This window comes from Chiloscyllium plagiosum, unplaced genomic scaffold (genome assembly GCF_037043375.1).
Source record: "Chiloscyllium plagiosum isolate Xiang-an unplaced genomic scaffold, Cpla_swu_hap1 HiC_scaffold_3, whole genome shotgun sequence".
NCBI lineage: Eukaryota > Metazoa > Chordata > Chondrichthyes > Orectolobiformes > Hemiscylliidae > Chiloscyllium > Chiloscyllium plagiosum.
In genome coordinates, this window is record NW_028270141.1 from 123301129 (window position 1) to 123321622 (window position 20494).

General features: G+C 49.6%; 3 non-coding genes and 2 pseudogenes across 3 annotated transcripts; 1 reads left to right on the plus strand and 4 right to left on the minus strand.

Moving 5' to 3' along the window:
- The first annotated feature begins 4484 nt into the window (after nucleotides 1-4484).
- LOC148150891 (5S ribosomal RNA) lies at nucleotides 4485-4593 on the plus strand (annotated as a pseudogene).
- A 9487-nt stretch (nucleotides 4594-14080) lies between these two features.
- LOC148150892 (5S ribosomal RNA) lies at nucleotides 14081-14199 on the minus strand. The gene has a single exon (XR_015756341.1). It is a non-coding gene; the product is annotated as a 5S ribosomal RNA (ribosomal RNA).
- Nucleotides 14200-15745: 1546 nt separating this feature from the next.
- LOC148150893 (5S ribosomal RNA) lies at nucleotides 15746-15864 on the minus strand. The gene has a single exon (XR_015755830.1). It is a non-coding gene; the product is annotated as a 5S ribosomal RNA (ribosomal RNA).
- A 1541-nt stretch (nucleotides 15865-17405) lies between these two features.
- LOC148150894 (5S ribosomal RNA) lies at nucleotides 17406-17524 on the minus strand. Its single transcript, XR_015756795.1, has one exon. It is a non-coding gene; the product is annotated as a 5S ribosomal RNA (ribosomal RNA).
- A 1546-nt stretch (nucleotides 17525-19070) lies between these two features.
- On the minus strand, nucleotides 19071-19190 carry LOC148150895 (5S ribosomal RNA; annotated as a pseudogene).
- Nucleotides 19191-20494: the final 1304 nt, after the last annotated feature.

The following is a 20494-nucleotide window of genomic DNA, read 5'->3' on the forward strand; positions in this document are numbered from 1 at the left end:
CAGTTCCTCGTACAAGTCCCCTTTCCTCCCCAGTAAATAATATATTCAAAATAGACATTAATTCAGCCCAGGCATACAGACTGGGCCCCAAATATTGATCAATTTGTTCAGACAACCCCACCGGATCCTCAACCAGGACCTTCATTTCCTTTTTAAATGTTCTGACCTCCCCACTGGTGAGGGGGGCACTTACAAACCCAATCTCTTTGTCCCCTATGGGTACCTCCCAAAGGGGATAAGTCGTTACGTTTTTTCCCCCTTTATCTTTTTTTTTAAAGAAGTATTGCAATATTTCTAGCTCCCCATAACTTCAAACACCAATTCATCAATTCATGCTTGACTAACCTTCAAAGCCTGTTCCTAACTTATAAATATATTTATATATATTTACGTTCATTTCTTCAGTATTTAATAGTCAAAATGCAAAATGCATACAGTTCCCAATTTTGCAATTCACTGTAATTACCCAGTTTTAGTCCTTTAATTTAGATCCAAAATTAGTTTTCTTAAATAGTCCTGACCAATCATTGCTCAATTACAATACTATAGGTCGTAAAATAATCAGAGATTGCCTTAAAAGAACTCGTCTACTCAAGTTTTTTAAAAAAAACTTCTAATGCATGAACAATGGCTGAATCCAAGGTCACAGATATTAACCATAGAATTTTGCTTTTACCACAATCTAATGTTGAACTGAAACTTCAACTGTCCTCCATAAATCGCTGTTCTGTAAAGATAAAAGAGATTAGTTAGAAACTGATAGTAAGGCAGTCATGATCTGTAAAAAGAACAGGAGTTATCATTCCTTTTTTTTTCTTCATAATCACAATAGAATCCTTAACCTTAAAAGAAATCATGTTAAGTTTCCATAACAAAATCAGATTCAAAACAGTCCTGGAACTCAAGCTCCAGGGAATAAAACACAAACATTCAATCACCAACAAACAAATGTTCACTCAAACCAAATCACAAAGGGTTAAACTTCCTACCAGCTGGACAGCTCTTTACATTCTCTCTCTCTCTCTCTCTCTCTGTCTCTCGCACATTGACATATAAATTCAGATATTCACAAACCCAGTCTTCGTCCGATCTGTACTTTGGCCAGAAGACAGCGGGACGAAGAATGGAGTCCTTAGTCCATACAAAGCAACAATATTTAATCATCTTTCTCCCTTGTACAAGTATTATTTTGCCAATTTCCACAACATCCTGCCCAAAGGACTTTCCGGAGGAATGTTGTAAGGGACCCCGCCTCCATTTCCATTGCCGTTTCCTTACTTTGTTTCCCCGGAGGCTTTTTCCTTACCCAAAGCACAAGCCATATTGAGTTCCTTCGTTAGTCCCTTATTAACTACTAAAACTCAATCCCGGCCACCAAGGCAATACTTAAAAGTCAATTTTCTTACCTTGGTCTGTGCACAGAGTTGCCTGGCCCCTTTTGTCACCGTATTTTCTATCGAGCTCCTATCACTGTCTGATTCAGATGTCTCTCTTATAGGATTCACATCAGTCACCCAAGGGAGCAGACCAAACCGGGACACGAGACCGCTCCTCAATGGGGAACGGGACGCGTCTTACCAGTGTCCAAGGCCAGCCACTCCCCCCGGTGATGGAAGAAAATCCCGGACGAGCCCCCAATTGTGAGAAACAAAAGCTCACTCACTTTAATAATTTCAGTCCGAGACTAATTTCTGATCAGCCATTTATTTGTACACCTATAGATGGGTGCTTTGTCTAACTACCTGGTAAGGTAATGACAAAATGCACACTATATCCAAAAAACCCTCGCAGTTTATACCATATGTTTTCCTCATGCCATTGTCTGTTCCCAGCTTCGCTTACGTCACTCATTTCCTTAAGACTTATCCCACAACTTCTGTTTATCCTGTTTTGTCCGTGACAAACTCTTATCTCTGACTCCCATAAGGGTGTTTGACGTCAGTCTATTATAGATTATTGATTAGGCATATCTTTTCTTCTATCAGCATCTATTTCCATCCAGAGGCCACTTTGACCTCTTTGATTAGGGTTAGTTCCTGTGTCTTGAGGAGGGGAAACAGATGCTTTCCTGTTTGCCCATATATCCACCATTGTTCTGTATTCATGTCTCATGCTTTCTTTTTACTGAATATGTATTTTCTCATTCCTATTCTGTATCAGAATTTATACTTGCAGAAATAACATTAATTCATTTATATGCCACAACAAGAACCCCCAGTTCTCTCTGTACTGCCCCTTTACCTAAATTGATTCCACTTAGGTGGTAATCTGCCTTCCTGTTCTTGCCACCAAAGTGGATAAGGATCCATTTATCCACGTGAAAGTGCATCTGCCATGCATCTGAGCACTCACCTAACTTGTCCAGGTCACCCTGTAATCTCCTAACATCCTCATCACATTTCACCCTGCCTCCCAGCTCATGAAATTTGCGAATGTTATTGCTAATACCATCTTGTATATCCTGAAGATAGATTGTAAAAAGCTGCGGTCCCAGTACTGATCCGTGCGGTACCCCACTGGTCAGTGCCTGGCATTCCGAAATGGAGGGGTGGAGGAGTGTGGAAGGATGAGAGAATGCAGGCTGCGGCCCTATGAAGCAGGGGGAGGGCTTGCAGTTGGCCTGTGTGGGGATGTGGGAGACTACAGGAGCCTGGTGGGCAAGGGCTGGCTGAAAGGCAGCTGGAGGGACGGAGGGAGGGAAGCACGCACGGAGGAGGAAGAGCAAAGAGAAAAGAGAAAAAAAAGCCAAAGGGGATAAAGAGAAAGAGCAACAAAGAAAATGTGGCTGGCCAGCACACTTTGAAGTAGGGAGAAAAGGCAGAGGCCAGCGCCTACGGCAATACTAGTCTGAATACGCCTGATCTCGGAAGCAAAGCGGTTTCAGGCCTGGTTAGTACTTGGATGGGAGACCGCCTGGGAATACCAGGTGCAGTCAGCTTTTTCCGCCAGCAGTGGCTGCTCAAGTCACCCCTCTGCACTTGTCTTGTGCCAGGCAATGGAGCGGCAGGTTATTTTTGCTGCTGCTGCTGTGCCTGGCATCAGTCTCCTGCAGGCACGAGACACGGAGGGGAGGAGAGCGGAGCGCTGCCAAAATCAGCAAGAAAGGCGGAAAGAAAGGGATTGGGGCTGCACGCTGTCTGCGGGTGGCAGTCAGGAAAGGCGGACAATAGACAATAGGTGCAGGAGTTGGCCATTCTGCCCTTCCAGTCTGCACCACCATTCAATATGATCATGGCTGATCATCCTTAATCAGTATCCTGTTCCTGCCTTATCTCCATAACCCTTGATTCCACTATCCTTGAGAGCTCTATCCAACTCTTTCTTAAATGAATCCAGAGACTGGGCCTCCACTGCCCTCTGGGGCAGAGCATTCCACACAGCCACCACTCTCTGGGTGAAGAAGTTTCTCCTCATCTCTGTCCTAAATGGTCTACCCCGTATTTTTAAGCTGTGTCCTCTGTTTCGGCACTCACCCCGCAGCGGAAACATGTTGCCTGCCGCCAGAGTGTCCAATCCTTTGATCATCTTATATGTCTCAACCAGATCCCCTCTCAGTCTTCTAAACTCAAGGGTACACAAGCCCAGTCGCTCCAGTCTTTCAGTGTAAGGTAATCCCGCCATTCCAGGAATTGACCTCGTGAACCTACGCTGCATTCCCTCAATAGCCAGAATGTCTCTCCTCAAATTTGGAGACCAGAACTGCACACAGTACTCCAGGTGTGGTCTCACCAGGGCCCTGTACAGCTGCAGAAGAACCTCTTTGCTTCTATACTCAATCCCTCTTGTTATGAAGGCCAGCATGCTATTAGCCTTCTTCACTACCTGCTGTACCTGCATGCTTACCTTCATTGAGTGGTGTACAAGAACCCCCAGATCTCTCTGTACTGCCCCTTTACCTAAATTGATTCCACTTAGGTGGTAATCTGCCTTCCTGTTCTTGCCACCAAAGTGGATAAGGATCCATTTATCCACGTGAAAGTGCATCTGCCATGCATCTGAGCACTCACCTAACTTGTCCAGGTCACCCTGTAATCTCCTAACATCCTCATCACATTTCACCCTGCCACCCAGCTGATGAAATTAGCGAATGTTATTGCTAATACCATCTTGTATATCCTGAAGATAGATTGCAAAAAGCTGCGGTCCCAGTACTGATCCGTGCGGTACCCCACTGGTCAGTGCCTGGCATTCCGAAATGGAGGGGTGGAGGAGTGTGGAAGGATGAGAGAATGCAGGCTGCAGCCCTATGAAGCAGGGGGAGGGCTTGCAGTTGGCCTGTGTGGGGATGTGGGAGACTACAGGAGCCTGGTGGGCAAGGGCTGGCTGAAAGGCAGCTGGAGGGACGGAGGGAGGGAAGCACGCACGGAGGAGGAAGAGCGAAGAGAAAAGAGAAAAAAAAGCCAAAGGGGATAAAGAGAAAGAGCAACAAAGAAAATGTGGCTGGCCAGCACACTTTGAAGTAGGGAGACAAGGCAGTGGCCAGCGCCTACGGCCATACTAGTCTGAAAACGCCTGATCTCGGAAGCTAAGCAGACTCAGGCCTGGTTAGTACTTGGATGGGAGACCACCTGGGAATACCAGGTGCAGTCGGCTTTTTCCGCCAGCAGTGGCTGCTCAAGTCACCCCTCTGCACTTGTCTTGTGCCAGGCAATGGAGCGGCAGGTTATTTTTGCTGCTGCTGCTGTGCCTGGCATCAGTCTCCTGCAGGCACGAGACACGGAGGGGAGGAGAGCGGAGCGCTGCCAAAATCAGCAAGAAAGGCGGAAAGAAAGGGATTGGGGCTGCACGCTGTCTGCGGGTGGCAGTCAGGAAAGGCGGACAATAGACAATAGGTGCAGGAGTTGGCCATTCTGCCCTTCCAGCCTGCACCACCATTCAATATGATCATGGCTGATCATCCTTAATCAGTATCCTGTTCCTGCCTTATCTCCATAACCCTTGATTCCACTATCCTTGAGAGCTCTATCCAACTCTTTCTTAAATGAATCCAGAGACTGGGCCTCCACTGCCCTCTGGGGCAGAGCATTCCACACAGCCACCACTCTCTGGGTGAAGAAGTTTCTCCTCATCTCTGTCCTAAATGGTCTACCCCGTATTTTTAAGCTGTGTCCTCTGTTTCGGCACTCACCCCGCAGCGGAAACATGTTGCCTGCCGCCAGAGTGTCCAATCCTTTGATCATCTTATATGTCTCAACCAGATCCCCTCTCAGTCTTCTAAACTCAAGGGTACACAAGCCCAGTCGCTCCAGTCTTTCAGTGTAAGGTAATCCCGCCATTCCAGGAATTGACCTCGTGAACCTACGCTGCATTCCCTCAATAGCCAGAATGTCTCTCCTCAAATTTGGAGACCAGAACTGCACACAGTACTCCAGGTGTGGTCTCACCAGGGCCCTGTACAGCTGCAGAAGGACCTCTTTGCTTCTATACTCAATCCCTCTTGTTATGAAAGCCAGCATGCTATTAGCCTTCTTCACTATGTTAAGACGGACCCGGAGGGTCCCGTCTTTGCGTGTTCTTTTGGAAGGAGAGACTCACACTGGCAACTATGGTTAGACGCAGACAGCAGTTTATTCACAGAATCCTAACTGATACAACGAATCTACAAGCATGCATTCGTTGGAGAAGGCGTTCTCCCTTCCCGTTCAAAGTTGACACAATTATACTTCGCGCTGCCTGGAGTCCCCGGTCAGTTCGCCTTCCCCATTGGTCCATTCATCTGTGCGCGCTGGGGATCCGTCCTCCTATTGGCCGCATCGAAGTGCCTGTCCAGCTCCTGCTGTGCTTGACAATGGCTCAGCCATCCCCGGGTGCGGTTCCGATCCCGTATTCAATAGTCCATTGTGTCAAGGAATTACTATGCGTCTGACAGGCTAGCCATTTTCAATAGTTTTAGTTTAACTAAATTGTCAATTACACTTATCAACTTTAGACTTAAATAGAGCCATTCACACTCACTAGTTACAGGTTCCGATAGAGCAATTCACACTTGTCTAACAGTTACAGATTCCGATCAGTTTCTTTATTAATCCCGAGTTTCGATGGGGCAATTGATACTGGCTGGTATTTACAGGCTCCAAGATTTAATTAACATTATGCATATCCCTTACAAGCTCCAGCAGTCATGCAGTCGCCTGCAGCAGCTCGCTTGGCTGTTGTTAACCATTTCAGGGCTGGAAGTGTCACCCTCCCTAGCCCTACATTAAACACCGCAGTGAAATCTCCCCAACAACTACCTGCTGTACCTGCATGCTTACCTTCATTGAGTGGTGTACAAGAACCCCCAGATCTCTCTGTACTGCCCCTTTACCTAAATTGATTCCACTTAGGTGGTAATCTGCCTTCCTGTTCTTGCCACCAAAGTGGATAAGGATCCATTTATCCACGTGAAAGTGCATCTGCCATGCATCTGAGCACTCACCTAACTTGTCCAGGTCACCCTGTAATCTCCTAACATCCTCATCACATTTCACCCTGCCACCCAGCTGATGAAATTAGCGAATGTTATTGCTAATACCATCTTGTATATCCTGAAGATAGATTGTAAAAAGCTGCGGTCCCAGTACTGATCCCTGCGGTACCCCACTGGTCAGTGCCTGGCATTCCGAAATGGAGGGGTGGAGGAGTGTGGAAGGATGAGAGAATGCAGGCTGCGGCCCTATGAAGCAGGGGGAGGGCTTGCAGTTGGCCTGTGTGGGGATGTGGGAGACTACAGGAGCCTAGTGGGCAAGGGCTGGCTGAAAGGCAGCTGGAGGGACGGAGGGAGGGAAGCACGCACGGAGGAGGAAGAGCAAAGAGAAAAGAGAAAAAAAAGCCAAAGGGGATAAAGAGAAAGAGCAACAAAGAAAATGTGGCTGGCCAGCACGCCTTGAAGTAGGGAGAAAAGGCAGGGGCCAGCGCCTACGGCCATACTAGTCTGAAAACGCCCGATCTCGTCTGATTTCGGAAGCGAAGCAGACTCAGTGTTAGAAACGAAAATCGCTTCTCAATAATCGCTCTAGACAAATTCAGGAAAACAAAGTTTTATTAACAAGTCTGCAGAGTTGGGCACCCTTGAAAAAAAAGGCGCGCCAGGCTAACAATGTTTCTGATTAAATACAGTACAAGTCCCTCCCCCCTATAGCTCTAAAGAGTCACGAGGTTCACATTCTCACAAAGTCTGCAACAGTTTCCCGAGTTGTTTTTCTACCCTGTAGTCTTATCAGTCAAGGACTTATTCTTCTCTGTCAGAGTTAGTGGTCTTATCAATCAAGGACTTGTTTTTCTACTCTGTAGCAGCAGATGTCTCGTCCTTTATTATACAGAAGCATGTTTTACCTACCCCCACGGCTCTATTCCCCTTAGACTCTGAGGTCATGCACATCTTAACTATTTGTACCGAAATCGTCTCTCACAATTCCACCCTTTCTGTTTTTAAGATGTGCATGACAAAGATAAGCGTCCTCCCATCAGGGGCCCGGGAAATCCTTAGTCTTTCGCAGCAACAGCACCTTAAGTTCCTGCGTTCCATGTTGGGGTACCGCCACTGCCTGGAGTTGGGAAATATTTTTCTGGATTAAAGATTGAACACAGGGGATCAGGCAGGGTAAGATGAGTAGAAGCATTACGCCCCCCCCAGCCACCAGTAACGCCGTGCGCCACCAACTACCACCTAGGAGACCATCCCACCATCCGATGCCACCAAGAGGGCGCCAGGATTGAACCGGCACATGGGCCAGTTTCCGAATTTCATCGGAAATCTTCAAAACCGCTTTACCATTATCGTCAATTTTCAGACAGCAGTTAGTCAGGTTAAACTTCCCGCACACGCCCCCTTCCGAGGCCAACAGATAATCCAAGGCAAGCCGGTTTTGGTATATAGCAGCCCTCATCTGATCCTGCTGCTTAGCCAGCAACTCCAGGGCCAGGGCGGTCTGATTCGTCATGACCTCTACGACTGCTTGGAGCCTGATAATTCGGTTTAACATATAGATAGGAGTACGGTATCCCCATGATCCATCCTGTGCCCACGTAGCAGGCCCGTAGTATTCAATAATCCGGGCCGGTGACCACTCATCCCCCCAATCACCGACTTGGATATCCCTTGGCGACCTACGCAGGGAGTCAAAGAGTTTAACTCCCAAATCATCGCCTTCCTCCTGGGGTAATAGGAAGAATTCAGGTCTTATTAGACCCAGGAAGCATACTCCAGACCATCCCATGGGCAGTTTGGAGTATGCCTGATTACTGCATATCCAAAATAGGCCATCTGGAGCAGGCTCTCCCTGCCTCACAACGTCATCCCACAACTCCTTTACCCCAGGGACGGCCTCATAAGGACCAGGACCACTGAATTCCAGTATTCGGATTGTTGGCCCCGTGGCAGAGTCTGGACAGGATTATTCCAGCATTGATTCCCCTGACAACCACCGCTCCACACTCTTTTCATGCCATCGGAAGGGTCAGCACTTAGCTCGTAAGAGGAGGAATCAGAACGTAACCGAATGCAATTTTGACGATCTCGGTTTGCAATGTACCAAGCAATATTCTCAGGCCACCATACTCGCGTGGTGGCATTCAATACACTCTGACAGGGACTAATTCCTACCTCCACGGTCCCCTTGCCTTCAACACATAACTGGCCCTCAGGGCTATTTGTCAGTCTCCACCCCTGGCTTTTCCTTTCGTTGACATGTGTCCAATTGTATTGAAGCAATTCCCATATGTCTAAGCTTTGCCCAGTCCACGGCCATTGTTCTGACATATGTGGCCCCCCACAAACCCAGCAATTGCTAACATTTAAAACAGTGGCAATCCTAGAGGTGAGATCAATAAACAGGTTTTGTGTTACATCAGGGAGCTCAATCTGCTCTTCGACCTCTTTGTATATAGATGGCACTTTAGAGACAATGACCGTTCTCTGACGGTCGTTCTCTTTCTCTAACTCCCGTTCAGTGTTCTGAACTCTGGTCTCCTTGACTCTGTCAATCTGCTCTCTGAGCAACACGGAGGGTAGGCCCCACTGCCCATCTTTGTTAACACACACCCAGCGGTCATTTTTAGGGCACCCACGGACTTTGCCACCGTACCCTTTATTATACACTTGATAATAGGGTTTTCCACCCTCCCAACATTCTTGCCGTGCATTCACATCGTAACACCAATCGTTCACATGGGAGTGAGACACAAATGATCCCGTGTAGATCTGACTCCCAAGCCTCACCGTAGTCCGACATTTGTCACATCTCCCCTTGCCCTCCCCCACATACAGGAGTAAACTGATCAATATCCCCACCAATACAGTCCAGGTAGAGTTCATTGTCGCTGTCTTTTCAGCTTTACCACCAATGGCTTGTCCCCTGGCCCGCATGTCCAAGTGCTCTCTCCTTCTGGCGGAACAGGCCCCTTTATCCTCGATGCATGGGCCCAACCTTTTTCTTTCGTCCGAACAGCGGCTTCAGTTGTTAACAGGACCAGGAACGGTCCTTCCCACTGCGGCTGGAGCTTTTCGGCCCTCCAGGTCTTTACAAGTACCCAATCTCCGGGCTCCACCTTATGTAAGAGGAAGTCGAGCGGCGGAGTTTGAGCCAGGAGACCCTTCCTCCGGAGTTCTGCAAAAGAACGGGATAAGGCCAGTAAATAGTCTCTGACAAATACATCTCCCCCCTTGTAGAGTGGGACACCCATCAACCTTACTCCAATATGGTAATCCGAACAGCATCTCATAGGGGGAGACCCCGATATCCCGGCGAGGTGCTGTACGTATTCTCAATAGGGCAATAGGAAGGCACTTTGGCCATGGTAACTTAGTTTCTAACATCAGCTTAGACAATTGGGTCTTGAGTGTGCCATTCATTCTCTCCACTCGACCCGAGCTCTGGGGATGCCAGGGTGCATGGAATTTCCATTGGATACCCAGGGCAGTACAGATCAAATGGTGTAGCCTAGAAACAAAATGTGTCCCGCAGTCTGAGTCTATAGATTCCATCATGCCATATCTCGGGATTATGTTCTCTAACAACAGTCGGGCCACGGTTGGTGCATCGGCTTTGGCGGTTGGGAAAGCCTCTACCCAGTGAGTGAAATGGTCTACTATTACTAGCAGATACTTCCATCTCTGTACTGGGGGTAAGTCTGTAAAGTCAATTTGGATCCTCTGGAATGGCCTAATTGCGAGGGGCTGACCACCAGCTGGCATAGAACGCATGGCTTTCTTGTTAATTCGCTGGCAAGTGGGGCATCCGACTACCTCTTGTTGGGCTAATGTGTATATCCCCCTACATACATAGTCTCTCAGGATCGTGTCACACATGGCTTGCACCCCCCAGTGGGTCTGATGGTGTAATCGGTGCAGAATACTCCGGGTGATCTGTTTGTTTAGTACTTGTCTCCCATCAGGAACCGTCCACTTCCCGTTAGTTTCTAGCCGGGCACCCAATTGATCCATTTTATCAATCTCCCCCTGGGTGAAGACGGGTTGTTTAGCGAGCCCTTCCCTCAACGGTATTAATGTTAACAATTGGACGGATTTTTCGACCGCTGCCCGCTTGGCTTCCTCATCTGCCAGCCGGTTTCCCACCGCTTCCGGTGTCGACCCCTTCTGGTGACCGGGTACATGGACTACTGCGAGTTCTGTAGGTAACGCCAGGGCTTCCAACGTTAGGCTGATCATTTGTTCGTGAGCTAATTCTTTTCCCCGGGAAGTTATCAATCCTCGCTCTTTCCAGATTTTCCCGAAAGTATGAACAATTCCGTATACATACTTTGAGTCAGTATATATGGTCCCCACTTTCCCCTCCAACAACTTCAGGGCCCTCTGGAGGGCGTACAACTCACAGGATTGGGCTGACCACTTCCCGGGCAGTCGTCCGGACTCGATCGTCCGTTTCGTTGCGCCATCTACGACCGCACTTCCCGCTTGTAGCGGGGGCACTCTCGCTTAAAATGTCCCTCTTCATTACAGTAGTAACATCTGAGTATCCTCTTCGTTTCCCTGTCGCGGCCTCGAGTTCCTCCACCCTTCCTTTGTTCCGGCCCCGGTCCTCTTTTTCTCTGCTCTTGCCACGACTCTCCCCTTTCCGGTTCCTGCCACGGCTCCCCCTTTTCCCTCCTTCCAGCTGTCACTTGTTGCACCGTCTGCATCATTATCTTTGTCGCCTTCTTTTGCTTCTCATCGTCCCTTCTCACAAACACCTTTTGCGCCTCCCGTAGCAGTTCACTCAGAGGTTTACTATCCCAATCATCCATTTTCTCTAACATCTTTCGTATGTCCGGCCAGGCTTTTGACACAAACTCTACCCGTATGAGTTGCTGTCCCACTTCCGTCTCAGGGTCCACCCCAGCGAACTGCTGCAAGTTCTTCCTAATCCTGTCTAGGGAGTCTGTAGGGGTTTCTTCCGGGTTTTGATGATTCCCAAAGGCCTTGGTAAAATTGTGCCCCTTCGGGGCTGCCTGCCTTATTCCTTTTATCCAATATTCCCGCATATCCCTCATGTTGCGTCTTCCTTCTTCCGTTTGCTTATCCCACTCGGGGTCGGTGAGGGGAAATTTCTGCTCCCCTCCTGCTCCTCCCTCTCTCTCCCAGACCAACAGCGCAGCTTGACGTATCATCTGTCGCTCCTGGCGAGAGAACAATGTTCCCATGATGGAATACATCTCATCCCACGTATAAGTATTTGGCCCCAGGAACTGATCTAATTGTTCAGCCAGGCCCATGGGGTCCTCCAGTAGGCCCTTCATCTCCCTCTTGTAATTCTGTACTTCAGTACTCGTTAAGGGGACGTTCACATATCCCGTCCCTCCTTCCGCGCCTCCCATGGGCACTTCCCGGAGTGGATTCATTCTTGCAATCGGGACAGAGTTCTGTCTGAGACTCATTTCAGCTTGAGATCTAGTCTGTACTCCTGAGTCACCTGGTGGTTCCTCCCCGCTTTCTTCCCCTTCCCCTGAATCGTCGCCACCCGAAGGACCATTTTGCGGGCCGACGGGGTCACGTAGGGCGGCGGTAAGTGATCTAAAGGTTCCCATTCTTTCTGCCCTTTCGAGTCTTCATTGGTTACCTTCATTTTGCAAGATAGTGTGACTGGTAGCCAACAAAGGGCGTAATCACTTTCCTCCCGAGTAACATTAGGTTTCGAATTGACATATAAAATTAGAGCTTGCCGGACCCAGTCTTCATCAGTGCCGAATTTAGGCCACCACACTGAGTCTCCCTGAATAGGTGTTTGGGACCACATTTGACAGTATCTCACCACCTTCTTTCTAGATTTTCCTTTTCTCCTACCCTGATCCCAATTATTTAACATTATTCCTAACGGACTATCGTCAGGTACCCCGGGGTATTTTTCATTGTCTACGCTCAAGCCTACCTTTCCCTTATTCGCCTTGGATCCCTTATTTCCCATTGCCGAGGACTTTGTAAAATCGGAGATTCCTGTATTATCCCGTGATAATCTATCACTATTTAGCCAATTCCCCGGACCTTCAGTCCCGTGATCGCCCAGGTCCCTTTGCAGGCACCCCCGGTCTTTGGATTCCTGTGTCCTACGTCTCTGTGAAACAGATCACAGGCACCCCGTAGGTCCACGTTCCTCCGCAAACACGGTCTCTGCAAAATCCCGCACAGACGAGCCCCGGTCTCTAGATTCCTGAGTCCCACGTCTCTGTAGAAAAATCTACAGGCACTCCGCAGGTCCCCCGTCCCTCCAGCTGCCTTTCAGCCAGCCCTTGCCCACCAGGCTCCTGTAGTCTCCCACATCCCCACACAGGCCAACTGCAAGCCCTCCCCCTGCTTCATAGGGCCGCAGCCTGCATTCTCTCATCCTTCCACACTCCTCCACCCCTCCATTTCGGAATGCCAGGCACTGACCAGTGGGGTACCGCACGGATCAGTACTGGGACCGCAGCTTTTTACAATCTATCTTCAGGATATACAAGATGGTATTAGCAATAACATTCGCAAATTTCATCAGCTGGGTGGCAGGGTGAAATGTGATGAGGATCTTAGGAGATTACAGGGTGACCTGGACAAGTTAGGTGAGTGCTCAGATGCATGGCAGATGCACTTTCACGTGGATAAATGGATCCTTATCCACTTTGGTGGCAAGAACAGGAAGGCAGATTACCACCTAAGTGGAATCAATTTAGGTAAAGGGGCAGTACAGAGAGATCTGGGGGTTCTTGTACACCACTCAATGAAGGTAAGCATGCAGGTACAGCAGGTAGTGAAGAAGGCTAATAGCATGCTGGCCTTCATAACAAGAGGGATTGAGTATAGAAGCAAAGAGGTCCTTCTGCAGCTGTACAGGGCCCTGGTGAGACCACACCTGGAGTACTGTGTGCAGTTCTGGTCTCCAAATTTGAGGAGAGACATTCTGGCTATTGAGGGAATGCAGCGTAGGTTCACGAGGTCAATTCCTGGAATGGCGGGATTACCTTACACTGAAAGACTGGAGCGACTGGGCTTGTGTACCCTTGAGTTTAGAAGACTGAGAGGGGATCTGGTTGAGACATATAAGATGATCAAAGGATTGGACACTCTGGCGGCAGGCAACATGTTTCCGCTGCGGGGTGAGTGCCGAAACAGAGGACACAGCTTAAAAATACGGGGTAGACCATTTAGGACAGAGATGAGGAGAAACTTCTTCACCCAGAGAGTGGTGGCTGTGTGGAATGCTCTGCCCCAGAGGGCAGTGGAGGCCCAGTCTCTGGATTCATTTAAGAAAGAGTTGGATAGAGCTCTCAAGGATAGTGGAATCAAGGGTTATGGAGATAAGGCAGGAACAGGATACTGATTAAGGATGATCAGCCATGATCATATTGAATGGTGATGCAGGCTGGAAGGGCAGAATGGCCAACTCCTGCACCTATTGTCTATTGTCCGCCTTTCCTGACTGCCACCCGCAGACAGCGTGCAGCCCCAATCCCTTTCTTTCCGCCTTTCTTGCTGATTTTGGCAGCGCTCCGCTCTCCTCCCCTCCGTGTCTCGTGCCTGCAGGAGACTGATGCCAGGCACAGCAGCAGCAGCAAAAATAACCTGCCGCTCCATTGCCTGGCACAAGACAAGTGCAGAGGGGTGACTTGAGCAGCCACTGCTGGCGGAAAAAGCCTACTGCACCTGGTATTCCCAGGCTGTCTCCCAACCAAGTACTAACCAGGCCTGAGTCTGCTTAGCTTCCGAGATCAGACGAGATCAGGCGTTTTCAGACTAGTATGGCCGTAGGCGCTGGCCCCTGCCTTTTCTCCCTACTTCAAGGCGTGCTGGCCAGCCACATTTTCTTTCTTGCTCTTTCTCTTTATCCCCTTTGGCTTTTTTTTCTCTTTTCTCTTTGCTCTTCCTCCTCCGTGCGTGCTTCCCTCCCTCCGTCCCTCCAGCTGCCTTTCAGCCAGCCCTTGCCCACCAGGCTCCTGTAGTCTCCCACATCCCCACACAGGCCAACTGCAAGCCCTCCCCCTGCTTCATAGGGCCGCAGCCTGCATTCTCTCATCCTTCCACACTCCTCCACCCCTCCATTTCGGAATGCCAGGCACTGACCAGTGGGGTACCGCACGGATCAGTACTGGGACCGCAGCTTTTTACAATCTATCTTCAGGATATACAAGATGGTATTAGCAATAACATTCGCAAATTTCATCAGCTGGGTGGCAGGGTGAAATCTGATGAGGATGTTAGGAGATTACAGGGTGACCTGGACAAGTTAGGTGAGTGCTCAGATGCATGGCAGATGCACTTTCACGTGGATAAATGGATCCTTATCCACTTTGGTGGCAAGAACAGGAAGGCAGATTACCACCTAAGTGGAATCAATTTAGGTAAAGGGGCAGTACAGAGAGATCTGGGGGTTCTTGTACACCACTCAATGAAGGTAAGCATGCAGGTACAGCAGGTAGTGAAGAAGGCTAATAGCATGCTGGCCTTCATAACAAGAGGGATTGAGTATAGAAGCAAAGAGGTTCTTCTGCAGCTGTACAGGGCCCTGGTGAGACCACACCTGGAGTACTGTGTGCAGTTCTGGTCTCCAAATTTGAGGAGAGACATTCTGGCTATTGAGGGAATGCAGCGTAGGTTCACGAGGTCAATTCCTGGAATGGCGGGATTACCTTACACTGAAAGACTGGAGCGACTGGGCTTGTGTACCCTTGAGTTTAGAAGACTGAGAGGGGATCTGGTTGAGACATATAAGATGATCAAAGGATTGGACACTCTGGCGGCAGGCAACATGTTTCCGCTGCGGGGTGAGTGCCGAAACAGAGGACACAGCTTAAAAATACGGGGTAGACCATTTAGGACAGAGATGAGGAGAAACTTCTTCACCCAGAGAGTGGTGGCTGTGTGGAATGCTCTGCCCCAGAGGGCAGTGGAGGCCCAGTCTCTGGATTCATTTAAGAAAGAGTTGGATAGAGCTCTCAAGGATAGTGGAATCAAGGGTTATGGAGATAAGGCAGGAACAGGATACTGATTAAGGATGATCAGCCATGATCATATTGAATGGTGGTGCAGGCTGGAAGGGCAGAATGGCCAACTCCTGCACCTATTGTCTATTGTCCGCCTTTCCTGACTGCCACCCGCAGACAGCGTGCAGCCCCAATCCCTTTCTTTCCGCCTTTCTTGCTGATTTTGGCAGCGCTCCGCTCTCCTCCCCTCCGTGTCTCGTGCCTGCAGGAGACTGATGCCAGGCACAGCAGCAGCAGCAAAATTAACCTGCCGCTCCATTGCCTGGCACAAGACAAGTGCAGAGGGGTGACTGGAGCAGCCACTGCTGGCGGAAAAAGCCTACTGCACCTGGTATTCCCAGGCGGTCTCCCATCCAAGTACTAACCAGGCCTGAGTCTGCTTAGCTTCCGAGATCAGACGAGATCGGGCGTTTTCAGACTAGTATGGCCGGAGGCGCTGGACCCTGCCTTTTCTCCCTACTTCAAGGCGTGCTGGCCAGCCACATTTTCTTTCTTGCTCTTTCTCTTTATCCCCTTTGGCTTTTTTTTCTCTTTTCTCTTTGCTCTTCCTCCTCCGTGCGTGCTTCCCTCCCTCCGTCCCTCCAGCTGCCTTTCAGCCAGCCCTTGCCCACCAGGCTCCTGTAGTCTCCCACATCCCCACACAGGCCAACTGCAAGCCCTCCCCCTGCTTCATAGGGCCGCAGCCTGCATTCTCTCATCCTTCCACACTCCTCCACCCCTCCATTTCGGAATGCCAGGCACTGACCAGTGGGGTACCGCACGGATCAGTACTGGGACCGCAGCTTTTTACAATCTATCTTCAGGATATACAAGATGGTATTAGCAATAACATTCGCAAATTTCATCAGCTGGGTGGCAGGGTGAAATCTGATGAGGATGTTAGGAGATTACAGGGTGACCTGGACAAGTTAGGTGAGTGCTCAGATGCATGGCAGATGCACTTTCACGTGGATAAATGGATCCTTATCCACTTTGGTGGCAAGAACAGGAAGGCAGATTACCACCTAAGTGGAATCAATTTAGGTAAAGGGGCAGTACAGAGAGATCTGGGGGTTCTTGTACACCACTCAATGAAGGTAAGCATGCAGGTACAGCAGGTAGTGAAGAAGGCTGCTGGCCTTCATAACAAGAGGGATTGAGTATAGAAGCAAAGAGGTTCTTCTGCAGCTGTACAGGGCCCTGGTGAGACCACACCTGGAGTACTGTGTGCAGTTCTGGTCTCCAAATTTGAGGAGAGACATTCTGGCTATTGAGGGAATGCAGCGTAGGTTCACGAGGTCAATTCCTGGAATGGCGGGATTACCTTACACTGAAAGACTGGAGCGACTGGGCTTGTGTACCCTTGAGTTTAGAAGACTGAGAGGGGATCTGGTTGAGACATATAAGATGATCAAAGGATTGGACACTCTGGCGGCAGGCAACATGTTTCCGCTGCGGGGTGAGTGCCGAAACAGAGGACACAGCTTAAAAATACGGGGTAGACCATTTAGGACAGAGATGAGGAGAAACTTCTTCACCCAGAGAGTGGTGGCTGTGTGGAATGCTCTGCCCCAGAGGGCAGTGGAGGCCCAGTCTCTGGATTCATTTAAGAAAGAGTTGGATAGAGCTCTCAAGGATAGTGGAATCAAGGGTTATGGAGATAAGGCAGGAACAGGATACTGATAAAGGATGATCAGCCATGATCATATTGAATGGTGGTGCAGGCTGGAAGGGCAGAATGGCCAACTCCTGCACCTATTGTCTATTGTCCGCCTTTCCTGACTGCCACCCGCAGACAGCGTGCAGCCCCAATCCCTTTCTTTCCGCCTTTCTTGCTGATTTTGGCAGCGCTCCGCTCTCCTCCCCTCCGTGTCTCGTGCCTGCAGGAGACTGATGCCAGGCACAGCAGCAGCAGCAGCAAAAATAACCTGCCGCTCCATTGCCTGGCACAAGACAAGGGCAGAGGGGTGACTTGAGCAGCCACTGCTGGCGGAAAAAGCCTACTGCACCTGGTATTCCCAGGCGGTCTCCCATCCAAGTACTAACCAGGCCTGAGTCTGCTTAGCTTCCGAGATCAGACGAGATCGGGCGTTTTCAGACTAGAATGGCCGTAGGCGCTGGCCCCTGCCTTTTCTCCCTACCTCAAGGCGTGCTGGCCAGCCACATTTTCTTTCTTGCTCTTTCTCTTTATCCCCTTTGGCTTTTTTTTCTCTTTTCTCTTTGCTCTTCCTCCTCCGTGCGTGCTTCCCTCCCTCCGTTCCTCCAGCTGCCTTTCAGCCAGCCCTTGCCCACCAGGCTCCTGTAGTCTCCCACATCCCCACACAGGCCAACTGCAAGCCCTCCCCCTGCTTCATAGGGCCGCAGCCTGCATTCTCTCATCCTTCCACACTCCTCCACCCCTCCATTTCGGAATGCCGGGCACTGACCAGTGGGGTACCGCACGGATCAGTACTGGGACCGCAGCTTTTTACAATCTATCTTCAGGATATACAAGATGGTATTAGCAATAACATTCGCAAATTTCATCAGCTGGGTGGCAGGGTGAAATGTGATGAGGATGTTAGGAGATTACAGGGTGACCTGGACAAGTTAGGTGAGTGCTCAGATGCATGGCAGATGCACTTTCACGTGGATAAATGGATCCTTATCCACTTTGGTGGCAAGAACAGGAAGGCAGATTACCACCTAAGTGGAATCAATTTAGGTAAAGGGGCAGTACAGAGAGATCTGGGGGTTCTTATACACCACTCAATGAAGGTAAGCATGCAGGTACAGCAGGTAGTGAAGAAGGCTAATAGCATGCTGGCCTTCATAACAAGAGGGATTGAGTATAGAAGCAAAGAGGTCCTTCTGCAGCTGTACAGGGCCCTGGTGAGACCACACCTGGAGTACTGTGTGCAGTTCTGGTCTCCAAATTTGAGGAGAGACATTCTGGCTATTGAGGGAATGCAGCGTAGGTTCACGAGGTCAATTCCTGGAATGGCGGGATTACCTTACACTGAAAGACTGGAGCGACTGGGCTTGTGTACCCTTGAGTTTAGAAGACTGAGAGGGGATCTGGTTGAGACATATAAGATGATCAAAGGATTGGACACTCTGGCGGCAGGCAACATGTTTCCGCTGCGGGGTGAGTGCCGAAACAGAGGACACAGCTTAAAAATACGGGGTAGACCATTTAGGACAGAGATGAGGAGAAACTTCTTCACCCAGAGAGTGGTGGCTGTGTGGAATGCTCTGCCCCAGAGGGCAGTGGAGGCCCAGTCTCTGGATTCATTTAAGAAAGAGTTGGATAGAGCTCTCAAGGATAGTGGAATCAAGGGTTATGGAGATAAGGCAGGAACAGGATACTGATTAAGGATGATCAGCCATGATCATATTGAATGGTGGTGCAGGCTGGAAGGGCAGAATGGCCAACTCCTGCACCTATTGTCTATTGTCCGCCTTTCCTGACTGCCACCCGCAGACAGCGTGCAGCCCCAATCCCTTTCTTTCCGCCTTTCTTGCTGATTTTGGCAGCGCTCCGCTCTCCTCCCCTCCGTGTCTCGTGCCTGCAGGAGACTGATGCCAGGCACAGCAGCAGCAGCAAAAATAACCTGCCGCTCCATTGCCTGGCACAAGACAAGTGCAGAGGGGTGACTTGAGCAGCCACTGCTGGCGGAAAAAGCCTACTGCACCTGGTATTCCCAGGCGGTCTCCCATCCAAGTACTAACCAGGCCTGAGTCTGCTTAGCTTCCAAGAATCAGACGAGATCGGGCGTTTTCAGACTAGTATGGCCGTAGGCGCTGGCCCCTGCCTTTTCTCCCTACTTCAAGGCGTGCTGGCCAGCCACATTTTCTTTCTTGCTCTTTCTCTTTATCCCCTTTGGCTTTTTTTTCTCTTTTCTCTTTGCTCTTCCTCCTCCGTGCGTGCTTCCCTCCCTCCGTCCCTCCAGCTGCCTTTCAGCCAGCCCTTGCCCACCAGGCTCCTGTAGTCTCCCACATCCCCACACAAGCCAACTGCAAGCCCTCCCCCTGCTTCATAGGGCCGCAGCCTGCATTCTCTCATCCTTCCACACTCCTCCACCCCTCCATTTCGGAATGCCGGGCACTGACCAGTGGGGTACCGCACGGATCAGTACTGGGACCGCAGCTTTTTACAATCTATCTTCAGGATATACAAGATGGTATTAGCAATAACATTCGCAAATTTCATCAGCTGGGTGGCAGGGTGAAATGTGATGAGGATGTTAGGAGATTACAGGGTGACCTGGACAAGTTAGGTGAGTGCTCAGATGCATGGCAGATGCACTTTCACGTGGATAAATGGATCCTTATCCACTTTGGTGGCAAGAACAGGAAGGCAGATTACCACCTAAGTGGAATCAATTTAGGTAAAGGGGCAGTACAGAGAGATCTGGGGGTTCTTGTACACCACTCAATGAAGGTAAGCATGCAGGTACAGCAGGTAGTGAAGAAGGCTAATAGCATGCTGGCCTTCATAACAAGAGGGATTGAGTATAGAAGCAAAGAGGTCCTTCTGCAGCTGGACAGGGCCCTGGTGAGACCACACCTGGAGTACTGTGTGCAGTTCTGGTCTCCAAATTTGAGGAGAGACATTCTGGCTATTGAGGGAATGCAGCGTAGGTTCACGAGGTCAATTCCTGGAATGGCGGGATTACCTTACACTGAAAGACTGGAGCGACTGGGCTTGTGTACCCTTGAGTTTAGAAGACTGAGAGGGGATCTGGTTGAGACATATAAGATGATCAAAGGATTGGACACTCTGGCGGCAGGCAACATGTTTCCGCTGCGGGGTGACTGCCGAAACAGAGGACACAGCTTAAAAATACGGGGTAGACCATTTAGGACAGAGATGAGGAGAAACTTCTTCACCCAGAGAGTGGTGGCTGTGTGGAATGCTCTGCCCCAGAGGGCAGTGGAGGCCCAGTCTCTGGATTCATTTAAGAAAGAGTTGGATAGAGCTCTCAAGGATAGTGGAATCAAGGGTTATGGAGATAAGGCAGGAACAGGATACTGATTAAGGATGATCAGCCATGATCATATTGAATGGTGGTGCAGGCTGGAAGGGCAGAATGGCCAACTCCTG